The sequence below is a fragment of the Canis lupus genome, chromosome 1 (assembly GCF_003254725.2).
Source record: "Canis lupus dingo isolate Sandy chromosome 1, ASM325472v2, whole genome shotgun sequence".
Taxonomy (NCBI): domain Eukaryota; kingdom Metazoa; phylum Chordata; class Mammalia; order Carnivora; family Canidae; genus Canis; species Canis lupus.
The window spans coordinates 43,447,465-43,474,429 of record NC_064243.1 but is presented as its reverse complement, the minus strand read 5'-3'; the positions used below and the strand labels follow the sequence as shown (position 1 = coordinate 43,474,429).

At 36.9% G+C, this 26,965-nt stretch overlaps 1 long non-coding RNA gene across 1 annotated transcript in view; it reads right to left on the bottom strand.

The window, feature by feature from the left end:
* LOC125755691 (uncharacterized) overlaps positions 1-26,965 on the bottom strand; it is a 76,843-nt gene that overhangs the window by 32,152 nt on the left and 17,726 nt on the right. The window contains exon 2 of the long non-coding RNA XR_007412743.1: positions 4,282-4,348. This is a non-coding gene — a long non-coding RNA (uncharacterized LOC125755691). The remainder of the gene's footprint in view (positions 1-4,281; positions 4,349-26,965) is intronic.

Below are 26,965 nucleotides of genomic sequence, written 5' to 3'. Positions count from 1 at the left end.
TAATACAACATCTCAAGACAGGATGAGGTCTGCCTTTTAAAATAATAGAGAGACTGGAAAATTCAACAAGGGTGTTAAAAAATGGCCACTGAACCAATCTCAGAGAAATATGTGTCAAGCCCCATCAATAAGTTTATCATTAGATTTTCTCTGAAGAATGCAGTTTACACAATTCTGATCAAAATGGGATCTCAGGATTTTCAAACTGAAAGTAAAATGCTGAGATGCAGAGGGTTCAGAGACCTTGTCAAAATTTACAGTTACATGAGCAAAAAATACCTAAATAAGCATAGTATTTTACCTGAAAATAGTCTATAAGTCCTCTACTGTTCCCTTAAGGAAAAAAAACCATCTGTCTCTGACATTGTCTTGAGCCAACAAGATTTCCCTCTTTGCATATTCTCCCCATTATTCATCTTAATTTTTAGTTATTCTTCCTTAGCTCATTATCAGGAGTATGAATCACTTTTTAAATCTCCAATTTGTCTCCTCAGTAATAGGAAGATCAATTTCATTGTAATTTTTTTTCATTTAGCCATTCAAATACTCTGACTTTTATGTCACATCTTCTTTAAAATCTGTTAGTTTTTAATCCTGATTCATTTAAACTAGTTAGCTTACTAACTTTGAAAAAGATAGTGCTCTTTAGCACTGGCAGTTTTTCATTTGCTTTTGGCAACAAAAATTAGCTTAAATTTGTGTACCCTTAGACTTTTACCAAGTGAACATATCTTTTGACAATTAAATATTAAAAAGTGTTGAATTCTTCAGTAACTCAACAATATTTCTTTTTTTTTTTAAGATTTTATTTATTTATTCATAGAGACACAGCTAGAAAGAGAGGCAGAGACACAGGCAGAGGAAGAAGCAGGCACCACGCAGGGAGCCTGTTGTGGGACTCGATTCCAGGTCTCCAGGATCAGGCCCTGGGCTGCAGGCGGCGCTAAACCGCTGCGCCACCGGGGCTGCCCTCACCAATATTTCAACTTCAAATTATGTGTGGTATTTTTTTGCTATGTACTTTTGCTTATGTTTACTTTCTTAAGAGACTCCTTGAATAGCTCTAGTGACCTCTTCATACACCAATTACATGAAATTTGCCTGCATATCTCATAATGTAGTTCTTGAGTTTAGCTCCACATGATGAAATACTCAACTCAAATCTTTTGTGTTAAATGCAAAATAAAATACTATTTAATGCCATAAAAACTGGGCAAAAATGTGATAATGAACTTTTCAATAATAATAATTATACTTTTAAAATATTATAGCTTGCCAATATCACTACCCATTTTTCTTAAAGGTACAATTTGACATTGCTAGCCATGTAAATTTTTCCCTACATTTTTGAATTAGAAAAATTCAAATTAATCGATTCCTCTAAATTAATTTTCAATAAGCACAATCTTTCCTGTTTCAAATGCTCACACACTGGGTCAAAATTAGAATAAATACAATAGATTCTTTCTTAGCTTCACCATCTCTGTTTGCTCACCTGAATCACAAGCCTAAAATCACTGTATTATTATGATAGAAAACTGATGTTTAAGTCTCATAAATGCCATTGGATGGCTATAAGAAAATGTATCCCATTCCTACCTGATTCACAGGCTTATTGGGTCTTAGATAATGTACATAGAAGCCCTTTAAGCGCTAAAAACTAACACAGTATCAAATGAAAAGAATAATCTTTGAGGAGTTTTTACCTGCTTCATTATTTTCTCCTCATTATTATGGGATCAAAGTTCTTCCTCCATTATTTAATTTCTTATTTCTCATCATTAGACCATCTCCATGAGCATCATTGGGGAGTGAGGTATTCTCCTATCTCTAGACTGACTATCTGACTATCTCTAGACTACATCCAGACTTAGAACCATATTAGAGGAGATGGCCCAGGGATTTGCATTTTAATGAATATCTAAGACAGTTCTTTTTCACATTAAAGTCTGAGAAACATTGATCAATGTGTTTTTCATCTTTCTCATTTTGTTATTTTTCAATAATATCTTCATGTAGATTGACTGAAAAAAATGGCCAGATTTGTCATCCTTCTTTGTATTCATGCTCTTTGAAATATGACTTTGCAGTTCCATCAATAGGTAGAACTTATTTCCTCATGATTTGAATTTAACTTGGTTTGGTATATCAAATGCCATGAAAGTGGCAGTGTACCAGTTTCAAGCCTAGGTCTTAAAAGGACTTGGGCACTTTTGCTCACTCTCCTGGAACCCTGTTACTACCACCATGACAACAAATTGTGACAACAATTGTCTCCAACACTGGAGAATGAATGATCACATGGAGAGATCTCATGGTCCAAGCTGTCCCAATTTAGGACACCCAAGACCAGCTGCCTGTCAACTGCAACTGCAGAGTATAAAGGAGAGCCCAATCACTTACCAAAAGACCCATAAACAATAATACATGCATACTGTTTAAGCCACTGAAGTTTAGATGGTTTGTTATATAGCAACCAGTAACTAATATACTTAATGTATCAAAAAACTAAGTTTGGGTAAATTGTGTGGTTTTCTAAAATCTTTATAATCAAAGTCAGCCCTTTCCCTTTAACTTAAACATACAAATCATGCATATACTTTCACAACTTGAAATTCTCCTCTGAATGTTTCTAGCCTTATGGTTTTTTGGAGGGTCATAAGGATCATCAAGTTATTTAAGACATACGTATAAAATAAAATTCCTCCTTTAAAATTCATCTGAAGCTTTACCTCAATTGTGTTTTTCTAAATAAATAAAAAAGGACATGTAAGTGATTTTAATTTAATTTCACAAAGCAAAAACAAAAATCCAAGTGAATATATTTAGTCCACATCATTGTCTAACTTAGAACTGCCTTTAAGTTTGAAGTCTTCATAGTACCTTTGTCTAACTATATAATCGTTACACATTATCATAGGTACTTTGTTTGCATTAGCCACAAACCTCATTTGAAGAAACAGAATAACTACTTTTGCTTGGTTAATTGAATGTGTTTAAATATGCAAGATAATGTGACTCTATAATATCTAAAATGGGAGAAGTAACAATGGAAATCATCTATTCGCCTGTAGACCTTCCTCTGTTTATACTTTTTATAATTCAGTTGCTTACTCAGCTATTAATTTTATTCAGATAACTCAAAACTTCAAAAACAGTGATGTCTAACAACAGCTTGCTTTTGAAGTATCAGAGACACTGAACCAACTCCATGTTAGATAATTAGACTTGGTATCCTGCAGGCACCTGTCAAAGCATAAATAAAATTCAATGTTATAAACTTCCAGCTTTACTTTCTTCAAGATTTTGTCTAAACTTTATGAAAATAATGTTATGGCTCAATATAATTTTTTCCCAAACAAAGCACACCTTTAGAAAAATATTACAATTCTAAAGGTTAACCTTGTATATCAGAAATAAAGCAATCTGACAGCAAGAGAATGCCTAGGGACTTTTTAAACATTGAATTCCCAATATAAACAACCTATTATTTAATCTATCAGAGTTAAATTTAACACTTAACAGACCATGTCAACCTTTTTGGTTAACAGACATGCTCCATTCAGCCATAGGAGTAGTTAATCTATGGTTACTTATTAGTTTAATAAAAGTAATTCACAATATAGTGTCGTAAAAAAAAAACAAATAATATTTTAGGTTTGTGAGAATTGTTTCAAATTTTCCTTTTAATGAAATCTGTTTTTTTTCTAGCTTAAAAACTGACTAGTATTTATGATTTCATGTTTTCCTTTTTCAAGAAGGATTTGCTTAGTCAAAAACAGATGTGTTTAAGACTCAATTCTTCATTTTCTCCAGAAAAACCTCGGATAAATTTTTTGTTGCTGTTTTCATTAGTGTAAAAATTATCTCCGTAAAAGACTATTATACCTTTAGGTTTGTCTTTTACATATCACATGTCTGTAAATATTTGCTGAATGAATGAATAGCAAATACTTAGCTTTACAAATAAGTATATTCTGTTTTCACAATATTTATATAAATGGCCATTAAATGACAATAATAGTAATAGCAACCAGGAAGAGAGAGAGTGGACATATTCAAGTTTCCAGGCACTAATTCCAAACTGGAAAATTGCTAATGTGCAAAGAATATCCTTATATTGTCTGCATAGTAGTTTGTTTTAACAATTTATGTAATAGTCTATTTTACAAAGTATAAAGTGCTCCTTTGTAATGGTAGAAGATGATTTCTAAGCAGACTGAAAGCGCTCTCTATAGATGGGTATCAAATTGGCAAGGGGACAGAACTTTCACCACTTACTGCAGCAACAGAAGACAGAATGTTCAGGACAGCTAGAGCAGTTGGTCTATTGATTTGACAAAGATATCTGTAAAAGATAAATTAAAATCTTTTAAAAAAAAGTCAATTACCATGTGTAAGGATGCATGAAGATATATACATATATGTATGCATATATCAGCTGTACAATACAGAATAACCAAGATCATAGATCTACTTACTGTAAGATTCTGTTATTAAATAATGGTCATTTTCAACAATTAATTAGAAAGGCTTTTATCTCAGCAGAACCAAAAGAAATTTTACTGTTTTAACTCTCATCTATATTTACCTTAGTCAATTTAGTCATTTGGTAAATGTCAGATTCTTTGTTTAAATATTGATATTCTTCAAGCGGTAGAGACAGTTGAGAATTGCACTGTCCTTCCCCACAAACTTTTTACCAAGTGATAAATTATAATGAGAGTAATCCCTAAACCAAATTCTGCCAAGAATAAGCTATGTTTTAATACAAGTTGGCACAGACAAAGCCACACACTGATACAGGGAAGTCTCTCTCTTTCTTGCCCAGGCATTTCATCTAACACCCTAAGAAGAAAACATATGAAGGCAGGAGCAATCATATTCCAATAGCAGAATTGCCAGATTTATGATCAAATCTGACGGGAGGACTTCCATCAAATGGAGGGATGCAGGGACTCTGAACACTGAGACCAAGGGTAATCTATTGGATAAAATGTCCGATGTCCAATAGATTGCTTGTTAGATTCTTTTATTCTATTCCTTGAATGAATACTAACATGTTTGATGGTGCTTATCAAAATTAAGCAAATTTATGCTACCTCTACTATAATTCCTGATTGAGTTCTTCAAATACTCACTAACATTTGTAGACAAACATCAAACCACTTATCTAGAATTCTCTTTGAGATAAACTATAGCACAAATAATATAAAGATATTATCTTTTATTTCCCTGGATCTTTCCCCCATCATTTCTACATTCCACTTCAATCCATGAACAACGAAGAGAGTCTCTTGCTTCAGGGCTGATATTAGAAATACAAAGATATCTCCTCTGTCTTTTGCTTACAGAGTGATCAAAGTTTGGGCTGTCTTTGGACAACCTGGCATTTTCATATTACATGAAATCTGATATTGAGGACCGAAATTGTGCAGAAACTCAACCACTAAGCCACCCAGGTACCCCGGTAATTGTTAAATCAACCATAACCTCTTCATTTCATAGTATAAAGTCATCAATGAGGACAATCCCATCATCAGACTTGTACTATGTTTCTATTTTGTGCTGGAAAGTGCTAGAGTATGTCACTAATGTGCAATAAGACAGTAAGAGAGACAAAATAACAGATCATATGTAACACAAAAGCAGGGTATGCTGAATTATGATGTCTTGAAAAAAGTGTTGTAGGGAAAGTCAGGGTGCCACATAAATATCATATTGGATAATCAAGAGTTCTCACAATGAAACCATATGAATGCATGATTAGGAGTATTCCAAGCAAAGAGGGAGTTAACTAAAGGTACATCAGATCAATGGAATAGCACAGCTTCAAGTATCTGTCTATACTTCAGAGATATTAAGAAGCCCAAGGTCACTATCATAAAGGAGAGAAGGGTATCAGAAGGGAAAAGAGATGCCACCATAAATAATTATGTTGAAATCAGTTCATGCAAGGATTTGATCACTAAAGAAATGAATGATCATTTTATTGTATGGTGATGGCAATAGAGGTACTTCTGTTTTGTTTGTTTTTTCAAAGATTTATTTTTTATTTTAGAAATTGAGAGAGAGCACAAGTGAGAAGGGCAGACAGAGAGGGAGAGAGAATCTCAAGCTTGGCGCTGAGCAAGGAGCCCAAAATCATGATCTGAGCAGAAACTGAGTTGGTCACTTAACCAACTGTGCCACCTGGGCACCCCTATTTCTGTTTGCTTTTAACAAGAAATGGATGATAAAATGAAATCCACAGTGATGAATGTGTGAAACTGAATTAGGAATGTACCCCACTGGAAATTGGTTTCAAGTGGGATGAGACTGGTGGGCGAAAGAAAAGTGTGGAAAATGTTGTACAATAACAGTCCCAGGGATACCTGGGTGGCTCAGTGGTTCTGTCTGCCTTCAGCTCAGGGAATGATCCTGGGGTCCTAGGATTGAGTTCTACATCGGGCTCCCCACAGGGAGCCTGCTTCTCCCTCTGCCTATGTCTCTGCCTTTCTGTGTCTCCATGGATATATAAATAAAATCTTCAAAAAAACAGTCCCATTTATTTCTTCATTAAGTATTAAAGATTAACAAAATAAAACAATTTCCAGGGTTTGAAACAGTCACCAAACCAGTTTCTGCATAAAAATTATGTTGGAAATCTTGCTAAGATTAATATAGACACAAGATCTCTAAAATGTAAAGAAAAGTATCAAGAACAAAGTGAAACAAGAAATTAATTTGAAGTTATTTTTACATTTTCCAAGGAGAAGGAGAACAAGTCGAGAAGGCAAAATCTGAGAAAGTTCTGATGTACTAGCCTTACAACCTGCCTTTAAGCTACATCTGAAAATTAGCTTATCTTTTTTGTATGGATACAGATAAAGCATGTTCACTATGTGCCCTATGACAAGAAGTAGCTTCAGGAATCCTGTGTCTTTGATGTGTGTTCACTTAGAATGTCAGACTCATATATGTTCTTTATATAAGCTCCTTGAATCTGTGTAGGCATAAAATCTCCTTGAAACACTAACTCATAAAGTAATTCTGTCACATACTATAAAAACATGTAATCTATGTTTGAGGCTCTATAGTTCTGTCCTTTGCTGTTACCTACATTGATTTGCCATTTAATATTAATAATTGTTCATAGACCAAGATTTTTTAAAAAGCACTAGAGCTTACTTTGATGTGTGCTTTCTTTTAAAAGTCATAATTTGTAGCCATATATGACATTAGCCATTTTCAGTGCTCTATGACCCTTCAATTTGGATTAGAAATCAATGCTATGTACTTACCACATTCTATCTGCCCTATTCTCAAAGGTCATCATGAATTTTTTATTTGCTTTTTTATATTTCAGTGTCAATTAAAGCATAATTAAGTACCCTACAATTTCCAAGATGAGAAGTGAAAAGCTGAGAGTAGCAATTATTGAGACGTCTTACTTTCACCCCAGACTGTGTAAGACTCTATTCTCAGTGCTAAACCTCTAAAATAACAGAAGCCTAGAAGTATAAACTAGCTTCTGTCAGCAGTTTTGAATAAGAGATAAGTTTTGCTACAATGTTGGACATAGAAAAAAAAATGTTAGATACAAAATCCAAACAGAATAAATAGGCCTTAAAACTGACCATAGAGGGATAATAAAAGGACATCAAACTCAAGTGTGGGAAGAGAGGGAATTCGTTACATAGTTGCCAACGACTGACTTTCTATTGGTCTGCAATCTTGTTGCCTTATTTCATAGTGTTTGGGATTCTTATGTATAATGCAGATATCGTAACTGCCCTACTGTTTATCTCTCTGTGTTAAAAATTTTCCTAAAAGATAATATATAAATTATAAGTGAAGAAGCATGTCATAGGAAATCATGTTTTATATATTTTATGCTTCCTTCATTTCACCAAAAAATGAGCTTATTAAAGAATCAAAGTAAAATGGTAGCATGTAAATATAGAGTTGAGTTTCCAACACTAAGGTAAAATTTCTATCCAAAGAAATCTTTCCAGTATGGAAGACTCTAAACTACTGAATAAAATAATTCAAAAATCTTCTAAAATGTAACACTAGTTTAGTTTAATAGTATGAGAAATACTGTGCAACTTGGGAAATAGGAAGGAAGGAGGAAGGAAGGAAGGAAGGAAGGAAGGAAGGAAGGAAGGAAGGAAGGAAGGAAGGGGGAAGGAAATACTCAAAGAAAATGCTGTTTGCCCTTCTGGATTCTTGACTGGGACATCTAAACAGTCATATATGCTTAGAGTTTGGTTTTAGTGGTCCATTTAAAGAAGTCGGAAAAAATAGCCAAAGGTAGCGTGAAGTAGAACTTTTGGTCTGTGAACCCCTGTATAAAGAAAGGACAAGTAATGGTGACAAACTTAGTGAATAAATTAGAATATACTCTCTAGTAGAAGACTATGAGCATACTGACTATCATCAGCATTGGCTCTGGATGATAGTTAAAAATTATTTCCCCCCCAAAAAAATCTCTAACACAAGCCAAATACTATTTAAATTAAGAGCAGGAATTCTTACCAGCTTTGTGGTTAAAAAACAAAAGACAAACAACAACAGAAACCCTTGGAAAATGTGCATCCAAGCATTAGGGAAAAGCAACAAAAATCTTTAAAGATTATATTTAAATATACATGAGCTCATAATGGAAAAAACACAAAACAGATACAGAATATACCTTGAGAGAATCAGAAGAAATAACAAACAGCATATTGTAACTCAGAAATACAGCATATTTTGACATTATCAGATAAATAATATGAAATAATAAAATTTAACATGTTGAAGTATTAAGGCAGAAAATTAACAAACAAGAAAGGAATAAAAACCTATACAATTTGACCAAGAACATTTGAAAAAACCATATAGAATTTTGTTAAGTTATAAAAAAAAATGACATTTTATACTCAACAAAGGTGCTTTGTAGCAAATTTGAAGGCACCTAGGAAAGAGTTAGTGAACTAGACAATCAATCTGAAGGAATATCCCAAAATTTATTATATAGAGGCAAATAACATGAAAAAAAAAACAATTTAAGAAACACAAGAGAAAGAAAATGTAACGTTTAATCAAAGATTAAGTAAAAGAGAAAAGAGGTGTAAGTTCCACTTTGTGACAATCCTAGGCTTTTTCTTCTAATATACTCTAATGTCTGAGGAAATAACGGTTGAAAATTTTTGAGAATGGATAAAAGACGTGAATTCTTAGACACAAAGAAGCTCAATCAATCCTTCCCTAAAGAAGGGAGAAGAAATGTGTGGGAAATATCAGAAAGGGAGACAGAACATAAAGACTCCTAACTTTGGGAAAGGAACTAGGGGTAGTGGAAGGGGAGGAGGGCAGGGGATGGGGGTGAATGGGTGATGGGCACTGGGGGGGCACTTGACGGGATGAGCACTGGGTGTTACTCTGTATGTTGGCAAATTGAAAACCAATAAAAAATAAATTTATTATAAAAAAAATCCTTCCCTAAAGTGATAGGTGATAGATAAATAGATAAAAACTAGAGATATTTGATGAAAATATAGACCACCAAAACATAATTTAAGAATGACCAGAAAGAAAGACAATAGGACAACAGTTAGGCCACTAACTGCTTCAAAGTCAAAACTGGAAAACAGAAAAGAGAGCAAGTCTATACAGAAAAACATGGAAGACTAATAAAACCTCAAGTACATTTAAATTCAATGAAAATGACAAAGAAATAGTCCACAACTTTAAATTATATTCAGATTAGAGGCAAACAATTAAAACCAGCAAAATTGACATGGGAAGCCACAGTGGGGAAGCTGGTGAGCAAGCTCAATCAAAATAACTGGAATTGTTGAGATACCCTATTGAGAGCAAAGCGAAGAAATATCAGCAAGAAATCCCCTCCAGTCAAAAGTACTCCACTACTTTCCGGATCTAAAACAATCAGGATAGAGAAAAAGCCTTGCAATATTGAAGGAAACAAAGCATGAAAGGTATGCAGAGGACAAAGATGGTAGAGCAAAGTCAACACCAGTTCCAAGAGAGAGAGGATTGTCTTAGACTATAGGGGCAACATCTTTAAGAGTCAAAGGTAAAGAGAAGGAAAGAAATACCTATTGGTAGAAGCCCTCCAGAAATAACACAGCATCACAGGATCAGAAAAAAATCTGGCCACAGAAAAAAACAATATACATTAAAGAAATTATTCATCATTTTATCAGCAAAGTAGGCATCCTTTGGGCCAAGCAACCAGGGCCAAGCAACTCCTTCCTATCTTTCATAGATCCTTCTGCTAAAAGCCAGTCTAGAAAATCCAATCCATTCAAATATTGATGACATAAAAATTAAACAGTAGCATTCATATAAAGACATTTCAAGAAAAAATAAATACATTAAGCAAAGCCTCTTGGAAGTCAAAGAAAACTCACCAGAAAACTGTCATCACAAACAGAAAGTTGTAATGAAATATTTCAACCTGAATTTAAAAGGAAACTCAAACACAACAATTGCATCAGTGAAGAAACATCACAGAAAACAAATAGTAAGTATAGTCAAAGTACTTGGAGTTATAAGTGAACAATGAGATGATGCAAAGGGGACTCACACAATTCCAGAAAGAACTGAAGAAAAAGACAAAAAAGTTTCATAAGTGAAGGCTATGTTACAAGGAATACTGGTGGGTATAGTCACCACAGGAAGACATAATAAGGGACAAAAAATAAAAAGCTAGAAATGAAGAAAAGGCAACAAACTAAAAAAGACTAAACGGGAGTAGAGAAAACTGTGACTTCGGCTAGAATGACTGGCCTCATTGCCAAAGTGGATTCTGCCTTTGGCCTGGGGTGACAGGTGCGTTCTCTAAAGGGATGGCAGCTGTAGCCTTTTATTCCTGAGAAAATATCACTTCTTCCTGGAATTGTGGCACCGTCTGCCTTTCTTCTGATGGATGGCATTCACTTTTCCTTCCATGTCTTTTTCATCTTCTGGCACTTTATCGTCTTCGTCATCTACATTCTTTGGGAGGAACAAGCCCTTTGCTTGCATTCTCTTGATTTTAGCTGCCTCCATAAACTTTATCATGACGGATGTCCATGGAGGCTGAGTGTGTGGCAGGCAGATGACACAGATGAAACAAGAGGAAACCAAGTGATGTTGGGATGCCTGGGTGGCTCAGTCAGTTAAACGTCCACCTTCGGCTCAGGCCATGATCCCGTGGTCCTGGGATAGAGCCCCGCGTCAGGCTCCCTGCTCAACAGGAAGCCTGTTTCTCCCTCTTCCCTCTGCATGCTCTCTCCCTCTCTCTCTCACTCTTTCTCTCTCTCTCTCTGTCAAATAAATAAATAAAATCTTAAAAAAAAAAAAAAAAAGAAAGAAAGAAAAAATAAACCAAGTGATGCTAAAAGTCCTGGAGATGCTGGGGAGTTCAAACATATGAGAGCTTGAGGGCACCTGGGTAGCTAAGTTGTTTAAGCTTCCAACTTTTGATTTCGGCTCAGGTCATGATCTCAGGGTCATCAGATGGAGCTCCAAGCTGGGCTCCATGCTGCGCATGGAGTCTGCTTAAGCTTCTCTCTCCCTCTTCTTCTGCCCTTCCCACCCCATCCCACCCCCGCTCACATACACACACTCTCTCTCTCAAAAAGAAACAAGCAAACTTACCACAGTTTTATGTAAGTTATACTAAACACTTAGGAAAAAATTAATCTTATATAAATCAGTTAGGGAGCAGAAAAACAAAACTAATGTAGTATTTAAACCAAAGCCGGGCAGCCCCGGTGGCCTAGCGGTTTAGCACTGCCTTCAGCCCAGGGCATGATCCTGGAGACCTGGATCGAGTCCCACATTGGGGTTCCTGAATGGAGCCTGCTTCTGCCTCCGCCCGTGTGTGTGTCTCTCTCTCTGTGTGTCTCATGAATAAATAAATAAAATCGTTAAAAAAATAAACAAAAAATAAACCAAAGCCAGAGTGCTAGAAATTATAATTATATCCATTTTCATTCAAAAACAGCTATGCAAAATTATTAAGCAATGTGTGATATTAGAAAATAAGATCTAACAATGCATTCAAATTAATGAATCACTGCCAAGTTCAATTTATTCCAAGAATGCAGTTGATCTATCATTTGAAAAGTTATTTATTCACCACATTAATAAAATAAGTATTATGTGCATATGATCATTTTATTGTACCAAAAAACCCACATTTGATAAAATTCCATTATATATATATTTGAATTTTAACTGGGAGTCAAAAAGATTTGTATCATGTTTCATATCCTACCAGTTTAGTCATCTATAGTAAGATAATCATTGAGAAGGGTTTACAGAACACTGTCTTTGAATTTAATATGACCCAAAAGTTACATAAGACAAATTGAGAATTTTTGTCATTTTGCAAAAATGATAGAAAATAGTAGATACAAAATAATGACCTTATAATGATGACAGATCAGAAATAACCATTCAGGCTTAATGAACTTTTGTTGTTATATTAGTAACCCAGTCTAGGATCTGATATGATATTTCCTCACACAGTTGAATCAGTTGTGAATAAGTGTTCTCATATTTCAGGTTTTTAAATACATATTAAGCAAATAATTGAAAAAAGCATCATATCCTATTGGGGTTTTTCTTTAATGTGCCAGAAACAGTCTCACAATATTTAACACACAGCCATTAAGTTAGGTCCAGGTAAAAAGCACAAAACATTTTTAAAGGGAAAATGTTACCCTTTTGACACAAAAGCCAAATGTGTTTATATTCACACTCTACTTGGATTTCACACATTGTCAATGCCAATGAAATCACAGAAATTGAAGACTAAACCTGTCTTACATGAGAAGAGCCTCCAGAAATACCAACTGAGCATCTTTAGTAGAAATAAAATTCATGAAAACAACTACAGTTTTTAGAAGAAAAACTTATATGTTGATTACTTGCATTTTATTTAAAAACATTTCTACTCACTTGACGGGATGAGTACTGGGTGTTATTCTGTATGTTGGCAAATTGAACACCAATAAAAAATAAATTCATAAAAAAAACATTTCTACTTATGTCACAATGAAAATAAAAGACAAATTAAATTCAACTGAATACAACAAATTTTCTTTAGTGCTAAAGTATAATAAATGAAGAAGAAAGGCTTAAATGCATTTAAATTCCTTTTTCATGGCACCACTACAGCTTGGCTATTTCACTACACTCCACTACAACTAAAAGACAAACTGCTAGTCCTTGCTTTTTCTTCATTTTGTCTCTTTCTTTCTTTTAAATATGGAAATCAGAAATAGGATGAGTAATTGAAATCTATTTAGGTTTTATTTGTCTACATAGCATTGTCTTTAATTCTTCACCCTATATAGAAAGCACAGCAACAAAAATGAGTGATTGAAATTATTGATTCCTTTTAGTCCCAGTCCCCTGCCACAGGTCACAGACCAAAAGTGTGGACAGAATGAAAGACAGAGACAGAGAGAAAGAGACTATATATACCATTAACAAAATAATTAGCACTAGAACAACCACATATTACATATTAAGGACATGGGTAATAGCTTATTTCATGTTTTCTAAAAGGCACTAGAAACATCTTTGTACCTAAATGCCACTTAATCAGGTACTACCATGCCTAAAATTCTGTAGTCTAATTCTACTCTGTTGTTTAGTAGAATTGTTCTCCCCCTAACTCAAACATATCCATTTCCTTCCTCCTCCAAGGCCACCATCCATCACCATCGTCCGGAAAATTCTACCCCTTACCCATTTGCTTTCCTATCCTTTTGCTTTCATTTTATTTTCTCCATAAGACTAATTTTTATGAAAAATAAGTGAGGTCATACCATTACTTGCCTCAAGCACTTAGATATTTTCACCATGCACTTGCATAAAATCTAACCTTTATCTTAAACTCCTAAGCTTACATTATTAGAACCATGTCAACATCTACAGCCTCACCTATGTCCTTATTCCTCTTTATCACCAGGCATGAGTCATGCTCCCTCTTCCTAGAATGTGACACTCTCCACTGTAAGTCATTTGTACTTGTAAAATCTCAGATGCCGCGTTCTCCAGACCTTGCCCCGACTGCTTCTTAATTTCTAATCTCCAGGTTTAAATAGTGTCTTCACTGAAGCTTCATTCCCTTTCTACTCTAAATCAAGTGGTCCTTCTCTGTAATTCTTTGTCATCAAACGCTTTATTTTTTAATGGTTAAAATCACACTATATATGTTTATATAGACATGTTTTTATTCTTTAACTCTCATCATTGAACAGAAGTTTCTTGAGGGCAGGGATTGTGTGTCTGTGTCTCATGTGCCATCATATAACCAATACCTAGGACAGTGTCTACACGAAAGTGAACAAATGCATACCTGCTGAATGAATGACCGAAAGAAGGACTGAAAATTTTCAATTACATATAAATACATAAAAAAACAAAGTCCAGAATTTCAAAGAAGAGTAAAATATTGTAATTTTATTTCTCGTATTCATTTTTCATTTCTTTACTGAACAGGCTCTTAAATTCTAATCAAAGACTTTAAGTAACTGTGATCCATACAAATGTGATGTTTTCTATCAAAAAGTATTTCTTTTGAGTGGCAATAAAGCCATTCACAAAGCAAGAGTCTTGTAGAAGACATTTTCAGTAGAAATACTGGAAAATAAGTCTATAAATTCTCAGTCTCCCTTGAGAAAAAAGCTTTTAGAGAGAGTGATTTATAAAGGCAAGACATGAAGAAACTTGCAAGTAGACTCATACACTAACCCTCATTTTTCTACACTGAGCCTTATATTCCACAGTCTTCAGGGACCTGAAAGAAATATGAGTGAAAGAAAATAAAACAGAGAAGAAAAATATTTGGTTTATATAGACTGTGGAATACAATTCTTCTGATTACTTCTATTACTGAATTTACTAATTAACTCATATTTTTATAATTTTTGGTTAAATACTACTTTAAGAAGTTGTTTCAAAATGTGTATGAGATGTTGAATCACTGAAACTTTGGCACAAGATAGACCAGGATATGAGTACCTATATGGTTCTTAGTGGCATGGACTTAGGCAACTCATGTCATTTGCAAATTGTGGGTGAAAATATCAAACTTGATGGTTATTGTTAGCCTGCATTAAATAAGATATGCTAACAATAAAATTCCTGGCACAGAAAGCATACTAAAATACTGTTAAAGTAATGATTGTGACTATTTCAATGTCACTATAAGGATATACAGCTTCCTCAATGACACACACTTTGTTCCTCCCTCCTGCCTACTCCAACCCAAGAGCATAGAATCTGAGCTGTTAGCAAAACATTGCTGTGACATTAATTTAATCCATATTGTGTTTCTTAGAGTGTATTCTCTCCTGATTATTGAACAATATTCCCAAAGAATTTGGGGAAACAGAATGTTAGATAAAGTGTTTTTTAAAAGAAGTAATTATAGACACAAATAATAAAGAATGAAAAATACAAAAATCTTGGGGCCTGGGGATGCCTGCATGGCTCAGTCAGTGAAGCCTCTGACTCTTAATTTCAGCTCAGATCATGATTTCATGGTCCTAAGAGAGAGCCCCATGTCCCACTTTGTGCTTATCAAGGAGTCTGCTTGGGATTCTCTTGCTCTCTCTCTCTCCCTCTCCCTCTGTTCGTCCCTCCACTCGTGCTCTCTCTCCCTCTCTAAAACAAATAAATAAAATCTTTTAAAAAATATTTGGGCCTGAATTCTAAAAATATAAGTTATTAACATAACATATGTGAAATAAAACAAAGACAACAGGATCATTCGCTTACATAACAAAAGTTTATTGCTCACCTTCTGCATACCATGAACTGTGCTAGGCACTGACAATGCCGACGTTTTCACTTTTTTTTTTTTGCCCATGTTTACTTTTTCAGTTTCATTGAGGTATAGTTGACAAAGTTGTAATATATTTAAAGTATGCAACGTGATGATTTGATATATGTATATATCGTGAAGGGATTCCCACCATTGATTTAGTAGCACATCCATCCCGCCATGTATTTATCTTTTTTTCTTTTTGGTGAGATCACTTAAGTTCTACTGTCTTAGCAATTTCAATGATACAATGAAGAACTGCCAAATTTAGTCTCTTTTAACCAGCCTCTCTCTTTCTCATTTTCTTTATCCATGCATTATCAGTCAATGGACATGTACATGTTTCCATATCATGGCTATTGTGAATATTAAATATTGTATTTTGTGAATATTGCTTCAATGAATGTGGGAGTGCAGGTATCTCTTAGAGTTAATGACTTCATTTGATTTAGATATCTACCCAGAAGTGAGATTGCTAGATCACATGTGGTTCTTCCTTTAATTTCTAGAGGAACTTCCATATTGTTTTCCATAGTGGTTATACCAGCTCACATTTCCTCCAACAGTGTACAACTGTTGCCCTCTCTCTACATCATCATCAGAATTCATCTTTTGTTTTTTGATAACAGGCATCCTAATCCATGTGAGATGAAATCTCATTATAGTTTTGACAGGGTGGTTTTGTGATGGAGATTAACCTCATCAGCCTAGCCCAAGCTCCTGCTTGTCTCTTGACTCGTATTGATTGTCTGAGCCACCATTCTTATTCTTAGTGGCTCCCAGTAGCTGAGGGTGTGCCAAGACCCATCAGTGTTCCAAAGGGGAGGATTGCAGTCAATGCCTTCATGCAAGTGAATTAGAAGTTATAGCTGAGAATATATGAGATTAAGTCCTTTCTTGGGAGAAACTAGAAAATGGATGTTTTTGCCTGTTCCATCTGTGTTGAGCCCAGGTGTATAGCAGTGAGGGTATACTCCTATCCCCATTTAAAAACTACTTTTTTGTTTACTATAGTCGTGTGGGCCACATGGACACAAGCCCTGTTGGCTTTCAGAGCTAGGTGTTTAGGAAGCCTGTCCCTCAGGTAGGAGCCTTTGAAGATGAGGCACAAGGTATGAGGCCCAAGTGCTTTGCTCTTCAGAGAGAAGCTGGGAGTCGAGGGTCCTCTCCTACTTGTGTGGTACTGTGCCAGGGATGGGGTTTATGGTGAAAATGTCTCAGCCTTTCCTACTCTTTTCAGTGTGGGTTGTTTCTCATTCACCTGATGCATAGGAGTCACTCAACTAGTGTCTGGTTTTCTCTCAGAGGAAATTGCACCATGAATAACTGTATATCCAGTGCATTTAAGGGAGGAAGCTTCAGGAGCCTCTTATGTTGCCATCTCCATTCTTCTAATACTTGTTTTATTTTTTGTTTAATTTTTTTAGAATTTTATTTATTTATTTGAGAAAGAGATAGCATAAGTGGGGGGGGTGCAGAGGGATAGGGAGAAGCAGACTCCCCACTGAACAGGGAGCCCAATACGAGGCTCAGTTCCAGGAACCTGGGATCATGACCTGAGCCAAAGGCAGATGCTTAACCAACTGAGCCACCCAGGTGCCTCTTAATACCTGTTTTAAAAACAGATCTAAAACTTTTTTTCAGGTGATCCCTGGGTGGCTCAGCAGTTTAGCGCCTGCCTTTGGCCCAGGGTGCGATCCTGGAGTCCTGGGATCGAGTCCCATGTTGGGCTCCCGGCATGGAGCCTGCTTCTCCCTCCTCCTGTGTCTCTGCCTCTCTCTCTCTCTCTCTCTGTCTCTGTGTCTATCATAAATAAATAAATCTTTTTTTAATAAATAAATAAAACGTTTTTTCAGGGAGGTTTAAAGAAAGAAGACATGAAGAAAAAAATCAATCAAATAATCAATACCAGTCAATCAAATGATTAATAATCAATATAAAACATAATTATTATTTGAGATTAATGCTGCTGAGTAATATAAAATGTTTCTAAAAGTCATATACATCACACAGAGCCATGAACACGTGTAATAGTAGGACCTGAACTGGCGGGATAAGGTCTTGAAAGATAGGAGTCATGTTTCATTAGTAATAGATGGCATACAGGTAAAGAACAGGAACTAATGAGCAAAAAAACTGTTCATAGACATCCTAAAAGATCATGATAGGGTAGATAGGCTGTCGTAGCAGCAATGGGAGGGAGCAAGTCTCCTTATTTCAACACTTGCAGAAACTTACAATGGGCAAGTCAGTATAACAGACAAGAAAAAATTACTAAGAAAAAGTGGGAGTGATTAGAATATGACCAATCATTCAATCTACCATAACAAGCAAACAATCAGACAGTAATTGCTCAATTAATATTAGAAAGACACCAATTCTAGAGACCACAATATTGGGGCTTTTCTCCCAGCTCTGTCACTGAATAATTGTGTGAATTTGGACATATGATTTAACCTCCATTGGTTTCAGTTTACCCATCTGAAAATCCTTACCAGTGAAATAGCCAATTTACCACTAAGGTTAATGATCTCTTTTGTAGAATAAAGGAAACTGAAATATTTTAACACTTTATTTTTGAGTGACAGTTTCATCATTATTTGTTCTTTCCCTCCAGGGAGGAAATCAAGCAGCTTCATTCTGCAATCAACTCCAGCTATGTGGAGTTCAGAGAGTGTTCCTTCATTTCTAGATAGTACTTTGACTGGAAAAGAATCCTGGGGAAAACCATCTCCACCCAGCTTGTCAGCAGCATAGCGAAGCAGATACAATTGAATTGGGAACTGAGTAAGAGCCCTCATCTGAAATGAAGGTACACAGCACAGAAGATCATACGTATAAGAGCTGCATTTTTGACAAAATGATACACTGCAGCCTAAAGCCAAGTGGACTTTTCTCACAATAGGCTGCAGACCCAGCTCTAAATTTTATAGCTCATACTAACTGTATTACTTTGGGGGAAAATTAGAAATGATAAGGACCTACTTTCTAAAATATAAGTGTGGTGATGCCTTAGAGCTTCCTCATTTTTAAATTGAATATGGATATAATAAATATTTCCCCAGAATGCCAGAACAGGTAGTAGAAAGTTCAGTTAAATAGCAGAACAGTGTTTCTCTGCACCTGTTGATCCAAATCCATTCTTGTACCTGAAGAGAGAGAGAGAGACAGAGAGAGAGATTGAGTGTGTGTGAATGTGTTAATGACAGGAGGCCACATGGTTAAGGAGGAAAGGTTTTCCGGGATACTACATCATGGACCGCCCCATCCCCTGTGTTTCAGAGGGGCATACCTTTCTCTGTCACTGTAACAATTTCCTTTGACAACCTTAGAAGCTAGAAAATGTGATAAATACTTGGACTCTGCCAAGCGCAGCTCCTATCCTGTTTATGTACCCAAGGTGATGCTATATCCTAGAAAGGCCTCTGGATAAGTACATAGATCTGAACAAAAGAAATAAAAGCTGAGACAACATGTGTTAGAAATAGGAGCAGTGTCTTTCATGCTGCCCCACTCAGAATGCTACTTCAGATTTGGGGGTTTTAGAATATATTACATACATGTGTTTACTTCTGTATACTACTGACACCCTACTGAAATTGCATTTAAGTGGTATTTTTTTAAGGAATAAACTCATAAAAAGATAATTGTAGAGGAGAGAAGAATAGGTAAAATTTTAGACACTAAGCAAAGTGGTAAGAAAAGTGGTATACTAACTTAACAGAACAGAAAAATCTGAAAGCTTTGTGTGGTGGACATTGTGATGCACCATTTAGATCCTCCTTTTGGAACCAAAGCCATGTTGATCCAACTGTGGGTGAACCAAGAATAGACAGCTCTCTGCTCTCACATGGCTTTGGGAATAGCCTCAGCTGAAAAAAGCTGTCAAGTCCAAGAACATGCCACTCTCCCAGGATACCTTGCAGCCAGTGACTAGCTGACACTGATATAAAAGCCTGGCCTCCTCACTCAATTCTGAAGGACAGTTCTAGCTTAAGCTGGAGACAGGAAATTTTCACTTGGACTGCTTTGGAACTGAATTTCTTTCACTCCTCACTCCTACCTCCTTCCTTTCCCCAAGACATCATCTTAAAAGTATTCCCTAATAAATTACTCACATGCTTCCCAGGGAAATTAATTTGTGTTAGTTGGGGAATCCCTGGGTGGCTCAGCGGTTTAGCGCCTCCCTTTGGCCCAGGGCGCAATCCTGGAGTCCTGGGATCAAGTCCCAAGTCGGGCTGCCGGCATGGAGCCTGCTTCTCCCTCCTCCTGTGTCTCTGCCTCTGTGTGTGTGTGTGTGTGTGTGTGTGTGTGTGTGTGTGTGTGTGTGTATTTTTATCATAAATAAATAAATAAATCTTTAAAAAATAATTAAAAACACAAATAATTTGTGTTAGTTGGTTATAGAAATGACTTGAGGAGTGCCTGGGTGACTCAATGGTCCTACTCTTGATCTTGGTTCAGGTCATGATCTCAGGGTTGTGAGATCGAGCCTCATGTGGGACTTGGTGCTGAGCATGGAGCCTGATTAAGATTCTCTCTCTCCCTCTTCCTCTGCCCCTCCCCACTGCTCGAATGTGTGTGCTCTCTCTCACTGTCTGTCTCTCTTTAAAAAAAAAGGTGACCTGAGAAAGTAGATGGTAAATATAGAACTTAGGTTTGGATCACTTGTCATCCAGTAGCATTGCAAGTGTTAAAATTTGGGGGGGCAGTGAACCTGAATACTATTCCAGCTCAAGATACTGCATTAGCAGCTACCATATATCTGGCAAATGACAACTATGGGGTAAATTGTGACTAGTCATTGGGTATTTATTCATAAGTGCAAATGATAATTTTTGAGAAAAAATTCAACTAATGACTGAATATAAATAGTAGGCAAAACAAAGGGTAAGAATCAGAATGTCTCCTTTTAGCTTGTAAAGACATTCTCCCCTACTCTACCTGGCAGGCAGAGAAACCTGAAGGGTAGATATAGCACTTAACATTAGAGTTCCAGCATTAGAGCTCCAACAATCTGAAACATCATGAATCCGTATGCCAAGGTCAGGATCCTGCCTGGAAAAAAAAGGGACCCTGACACTTGGAATAGGAGCAATCGGCTTGTTGCACTTAAAACTCTTGAATTCCAGGGCTCCCTTTAATGCTCTGTGCCAACAGAAATGAGTAACACTTGCTGTAGAAGCCTAGCACTTTCCCTTGCTTGAATGTGATGGAGATCCTCATGACTTCAGGAAAGCATGAGCCCTCTGACCCCAAGGTTCTGCCTCCTACCTCTCTTCTTGATCACTGTCAATAACAGTGTCGTATTTCACCATAACCTGTCAGGTTTCCTGCTCTTCCTAAGGGAGAAATTGGACTGTACTTGGAAGGAACTTCAGGAATTAGCCAACTCATACATTCAGGAGCCCAGAGAATATGCCTGGGACTGGATTCTGAGTATAGCAGACCAATATGCACAAATCATAGATTTAAATAAATGAAAATTTATCAATATGGGAGCATTCTTCCATAATTTAAAACTCCTGCAAGGCCCAGGACAGCAAGGACGCTCCTGCCCCGAGCTGAGCAGATCAGCGGCCCTGCCCCGGAGCATCCAGGCCCTGCAGACGGAGAGCTCCAGAGTTACTGCGTGGACTGAACCCAGGTTTCCAGAGGTGCCATAGCCACTGGGGTTGTTCCTCCGGGGGCCTCACAGGGTAAACAACCCCCACTGAGCCCTGCACCAGGCAGGGGGCAGAGAAGCTCCCCCGAGTGCTAACACCTGAAAATCAGCACAACAGGCCCCTCCTCCAGAAGACCAACTAGAGGGACAAGTTCCAGGGGAAGTCAAGGGACTTAAAGTATACAGAATCAGAAGATACTCCCCCGTGGTTTTTGTTGTTGTTGTTGTTGTGGTTGTTGTTGTTGTTGTTGTTTTTGCTTTTTGATTTGTTTCCTTCCCCCACCCTTTTTTTCCTTTCTTGTCTTTTTCTTTCTCTTTTTCTTCTCTTTTTTTTTCTTTTTTTCTTCCTTTTTTTCTTTTTTCTTTTTCTCTTTTCTTTCTTTCTCTCCTCTCTTTTTCTCCTTTTCCCAATACAACTTGCTTTTGGCCACTCTGCACTGAGCAAAATGACTAGAAGGAAAACCTCACCTCAAAAGAAAGAATCAGAAACAGTCCTCTCTCCCACAGAGTTACAAAATCTGGATTACAATTCAATGTCAGAAAGCCAATTCAGAAGCACGATTATAAAGCTACTGGTGGCTCTAGAAAAAAAGCATAAAGGACTCAAGAGACTTCATGACTGCAGAATTTAGAGCTAATCAGGCAGAAATTAAAAATCAATTGAATGAGATGCAATCCAAACTAGAAGTCCTAACGACGAGGGTTAACGAGGTAGAAGAACGAGTGAGTGACATAGAAGACAAGTTGTTGGCAAAGAGGGAAACTGAGGAAAAAAAGAGACAAACATTTAAAAGACCATGAAGATAGATTAAGGGAAATAAACAATAGCCTGAGCAAGAAAAACTTACGTTTAATTGGGGTTCCTGAGGGCACTGAAAGGGACAGGGGCCAGAATATGTATTTGAACAAATCCTAGCTGAAAACGTTCCTAATCTGGGAAGGGAAACAGGCATTCAGATCCAGGAAATAGAGAGATACCCCCCTAAAATCAATAAAAACCATTCAACACCTCAACATTTAATAGTCAAGCTTGCGAATTCCAAAGATAAAGAGAAGATCCATAAAGCGGCAAGAGACAAGAAATCCCTGACTTTTATGGGGAGGAGTATTAGGGTAACAGCAGACCTCTCCGCAGAGACCTGGCAGGCCAGAAAGGGCTGGCAGGATATATTCAGGGTCCTAAATGAGAAAAACATGCAACCAAGAATACTTTATCCAGCAAGGCTCTATTCAAAATGGAAGGAGAGAGAAAGAGCTTCCAAGACAGGCAGAAACTGAAAGAATATGTGACCTCCAAACTAGCCCTGCAAGAAATTTTAAGGGGGACTCTTAAAATTCCCCTTTAAGAAGAAGTTCAGTGGAACAATCCACAAAAACAAGAACTGAATAGATATCATGGTGACACTAAACTCATATCTCTCAATAGTAACTCTGAACGTGAACGGGCTTAATGACCCCATCAAAAGGCGCAGGGTTACAGATTGGATAAAAAAGCAGGACCCATCTATTTGCTGTCTACAAGAGACTCATTTTAGACAGAAGGACACCTACAGCCTGAAAATAAAAGGTTGGAGAACCATTTACCATTCGAATGGTCCTCATAAGAAAGCAGGGGTAGCCATCCTTACATCAGATAAACTAAAATTTACCCCGAAGACTGTAGTGAGAGATGAAGAGGGACACTATATCATACTTAAAGGATCTATCCAACAAGAGGACTTAACAATCCTCAATATATATGCCCGAATGTTGGAGCTGCCAGATATATCAATCAATTAATAACCAAAGTGAAGAAATACTTAGATAATAATACACTTATACTTGGTGACTTCAATCTAGCACTTTCTACACTCGATAGGTCTTTTAAACACACCATCTCCAAAGAAATGAGAGCTTTAAATGATACACTGGACCAGATGGATTTCACAGATATCTACAGAACTTTACATCCAAACTCAACTGAATACACATTCTTCTCAAGTGCACATGGAAGTTTCTCCAGAATAGACCACATACTGGGTCACAAATCGGGTCTGAACCGATACCAAAAGATTGGGATCGTCCCCTGCATATTCTCAGACCATAATGCCTTGAAATTAGAACTGAATCACAACAAGAAGTTTGGAAGGACCTCAAACACGTGGAGGTTAAGGACCATCCTGCTAAAAGATGAAAAGGTCAACCAGGATATTAAGGAAGAATTAAAAAGATTCATGAAAACTAATGAGAATGAAGATACAACCATTCAAAATCTTTGGGATGCAGCAAAAGCAGTCCTAAGGGGGAAATACATCGCAATACAAGCATCCATTCAAAAACTGGAAAGAACTCAAATACAAAAGCTAACCTTACACATAAAGGAGCTAGAGAAAAAACAGCAAATAGATCCTACACCCAAGAGAAGAAGGGAGTTAATAAAGATTCGAGCAGAACTCAATGAAATTGAGACCAGAAGAACTGTGGAACAGATCAACAGAACCAGGAGTTGGTTCTTTGAAAGAATTAATAAGATAGATAAACCATTAGCCAGCCTTATTAAAAAGAAGAGAGAGAAGACTCAAATTAATAAAATCATGAATGAGAAAGGAGAGATCACTACCAACACCAAGGAAATACAAACGATTTTAAGAACATATTATGAACAGCTATATGCCAATAAATTAGGCAATCTAGAAGAAATGCATTCCTGGAAAGCCACAAACTAACAAAACTGGAACAGGAAGAAAGAGAAAACCTTAACAGGCCAATAACCAGGGAGGAAATTGAAGCAGTCATCAAAAACCTCTCAAGACACAAGAGTCCAGGGCCAGATGGCTTCCCAGGAGAATTTTATCAAACGTTTAAAGAAGAAACCATACCTATTCTCCTGAAGCTGTTTGGAAAGATAGAAGAAGATGGAGTACTTCCAAATTCGTTCTATGAGGCCAGCATCACCTTAATTCAGAAACCAGACAAAGACCCCACCAAAATGGAGAATTACAGACCAATATCCCTGATGAACATAGATGCAAAAATTCTCAAAAAGATGCTAGCCAATAGGATCCAACAGTACTTTAAGAAAATTATTCACCATGACCAAGTAGGATTTATCCCCGGGACACAAGGCTGGTTCAACACTTGTAAAACAATCAATGTGATTCATCATATCAGCAAGAGAAAAACCAAGAACCATATGATCCTCTCATTAGATGCAGAGAAAGCATTTGACAAAATACAGCATCCATTCCTGATCAAAACTTTTCAGAGTGTAGGGAGAGAGGGAACATTCCTCCACATCTTAAAAGCCATCTACGAAAAGCCCACAGCAAATATCATTCTCAATGGGGAAGCACTGGGAGCCTTTCCTCTAAGATCAGGAATAAGACAGGGATGTCCACTCTCACCACTGCTATTCAACATAGTACTGGAAGTCCTAGCCTCAGCAATCAGACAACAAAAAGACATTAAAGGCATTCAAATTGGCAAAGAAGAAGTCAAACTCTCCCTCTTCGCCGATGACATGATACTCTACATAGAAAACCCAAAAGTCTCCACCCCAAGATTGCTAGAACTCATACAGCAATTTGGTAGCGTGGCAGGATACAAAATCAATGCCCAGAAATCAGTGGCATTTCTATACACTAACAATGAGACTGAAGAAAGAGAAATTAAGGAGTCAATCCCATTGATTATTGCACCCAAAAGCATAAGATACCTAGGAATAAGCCTAATCAAAGAGGTAAAGGATCTATACCCTAAAAACTATAGAACACTTCTGAAAGAAATTGAGGAAGACACAAAGAGATGGAAAAATATTCCATGCTCATGGATTGGCAGAATTAATATTGTGAAAATGTCAATGTTACCCAGGGCAATTTACACGTTTAATGCAATCCCTATCAAAATACCATGGACTTTCTTCAGAGAGTTAGAACAAATTATTTTAAGATTTGTGTGGAATCAGAAGAGACCCCGAATAGCCAGGGAAGTTTTAAAAAAGAAAACCCTATCTGGGGGCATCACCATGCCAGATTTCAGGTTGTACTACAAAGCTGTGGTCATCAAGACAGTGTGGTGCTGGCACAAAAACAGACACATAGATCAATGGAACAGAATAGAGAACCCAGAAGTGGACCCTCAACTTTATGGTCAACTAATATTCGATTAAGGAGGAAAGACTATCCATTGGAAGAAAGACAGTCTCTTCAATAAATGGTGCTGGGAAAATTGGACATTCACATGCAGAAGAATGAAACTAGACCACTCTCTTGCACCATACACAAAGATAAACTCAAAATGGATGAAAGATCTAAATGTGAGACAAGATTCCATCAAAATCCTAGAGAAGAACACAGGCAACACCCTTTTTGAACTCGGCCACAGTAACTTCTTGCAAGATACATCCACGAAGGCAAAAGAAACAAAAGCAAAAATGAGCTATTGGGACTTCATCAAGATAAGAAGCTTTTGCACAGCAAAGGATACAGTCCACAAAACTCAAAGACAACCTACAGAATGGGAGAAGACATTTCCAAATGATTTATCAGATAAAGGGCTAGTATCCAAGATCTATAAAGAACTTATTAAACTCAACACCAAAGAAACAAACAATCCAATCATGAAATGGGCAAAAGACATGAACAGAAATCTCACAGAGGAAGACATAGACATGGCCAACACGCACATGAGAAAATGCTCTGCATCACTTGCCATCAGGGAAATACAAATCAAAACCACAATGAGATACCACCTCACACCAGTGAGAATGGGGAAAATTAACAAGACAGGAAACCACAAATGTTGGAGAGGATGCAGAGAAAAGGGAACCCTCTTACACTGTTGGTGGGAATGTGAACTGGTGCAGCCACTCTGGAAAACTGTGTGGAGGTTCCTCAAAGAGTTAAAAATAGACCTGCCCTACGACCCAGCAATTGCACCGTTGAGGATTTACCCCAAAGATACAGATGCAATGGAACGCCGGGACACCCGCACCCCGAAGTTTATAGTAGCAATGGCCACAATAGCCAAACTGTTGAAGGAGCCTCGGTGTCCAACGAAAGATGAATGGATAAAGAAGATGTGGTTTATGTACACAATGGAATATTACTCAGCCATTAGAAATGACAAATACCCACCATTTGCTTCAACGTGGATGGAACTGGAGGGTATTATGCTGAGTGAAGTAAGTCAATCAGAGAAGGACAAACAGTGTATGTTCTCATTCATTTGGGGAATATAAATAATAGTGAAAGGGACTAGAAGGGAAGGGAGAAGAAATGTGTGGGAAATATCAGAAAGGGAGACAGAACATAAAGACTCCTAACTTTGGGAAACGAACTAGGGGTGGTGGAAGGGGAGGAGGGCGGGGGGTGGGGGTGAATGGGTGTCGGGCACTGAGGGGGACACTTGACGGGATGAGCAGTGGGTGTTATTCTGTATGTTGGTAAATTGAACACCAATAAAAAAATTATTTTAAATAATAATAATAATAATAATAGAAATAA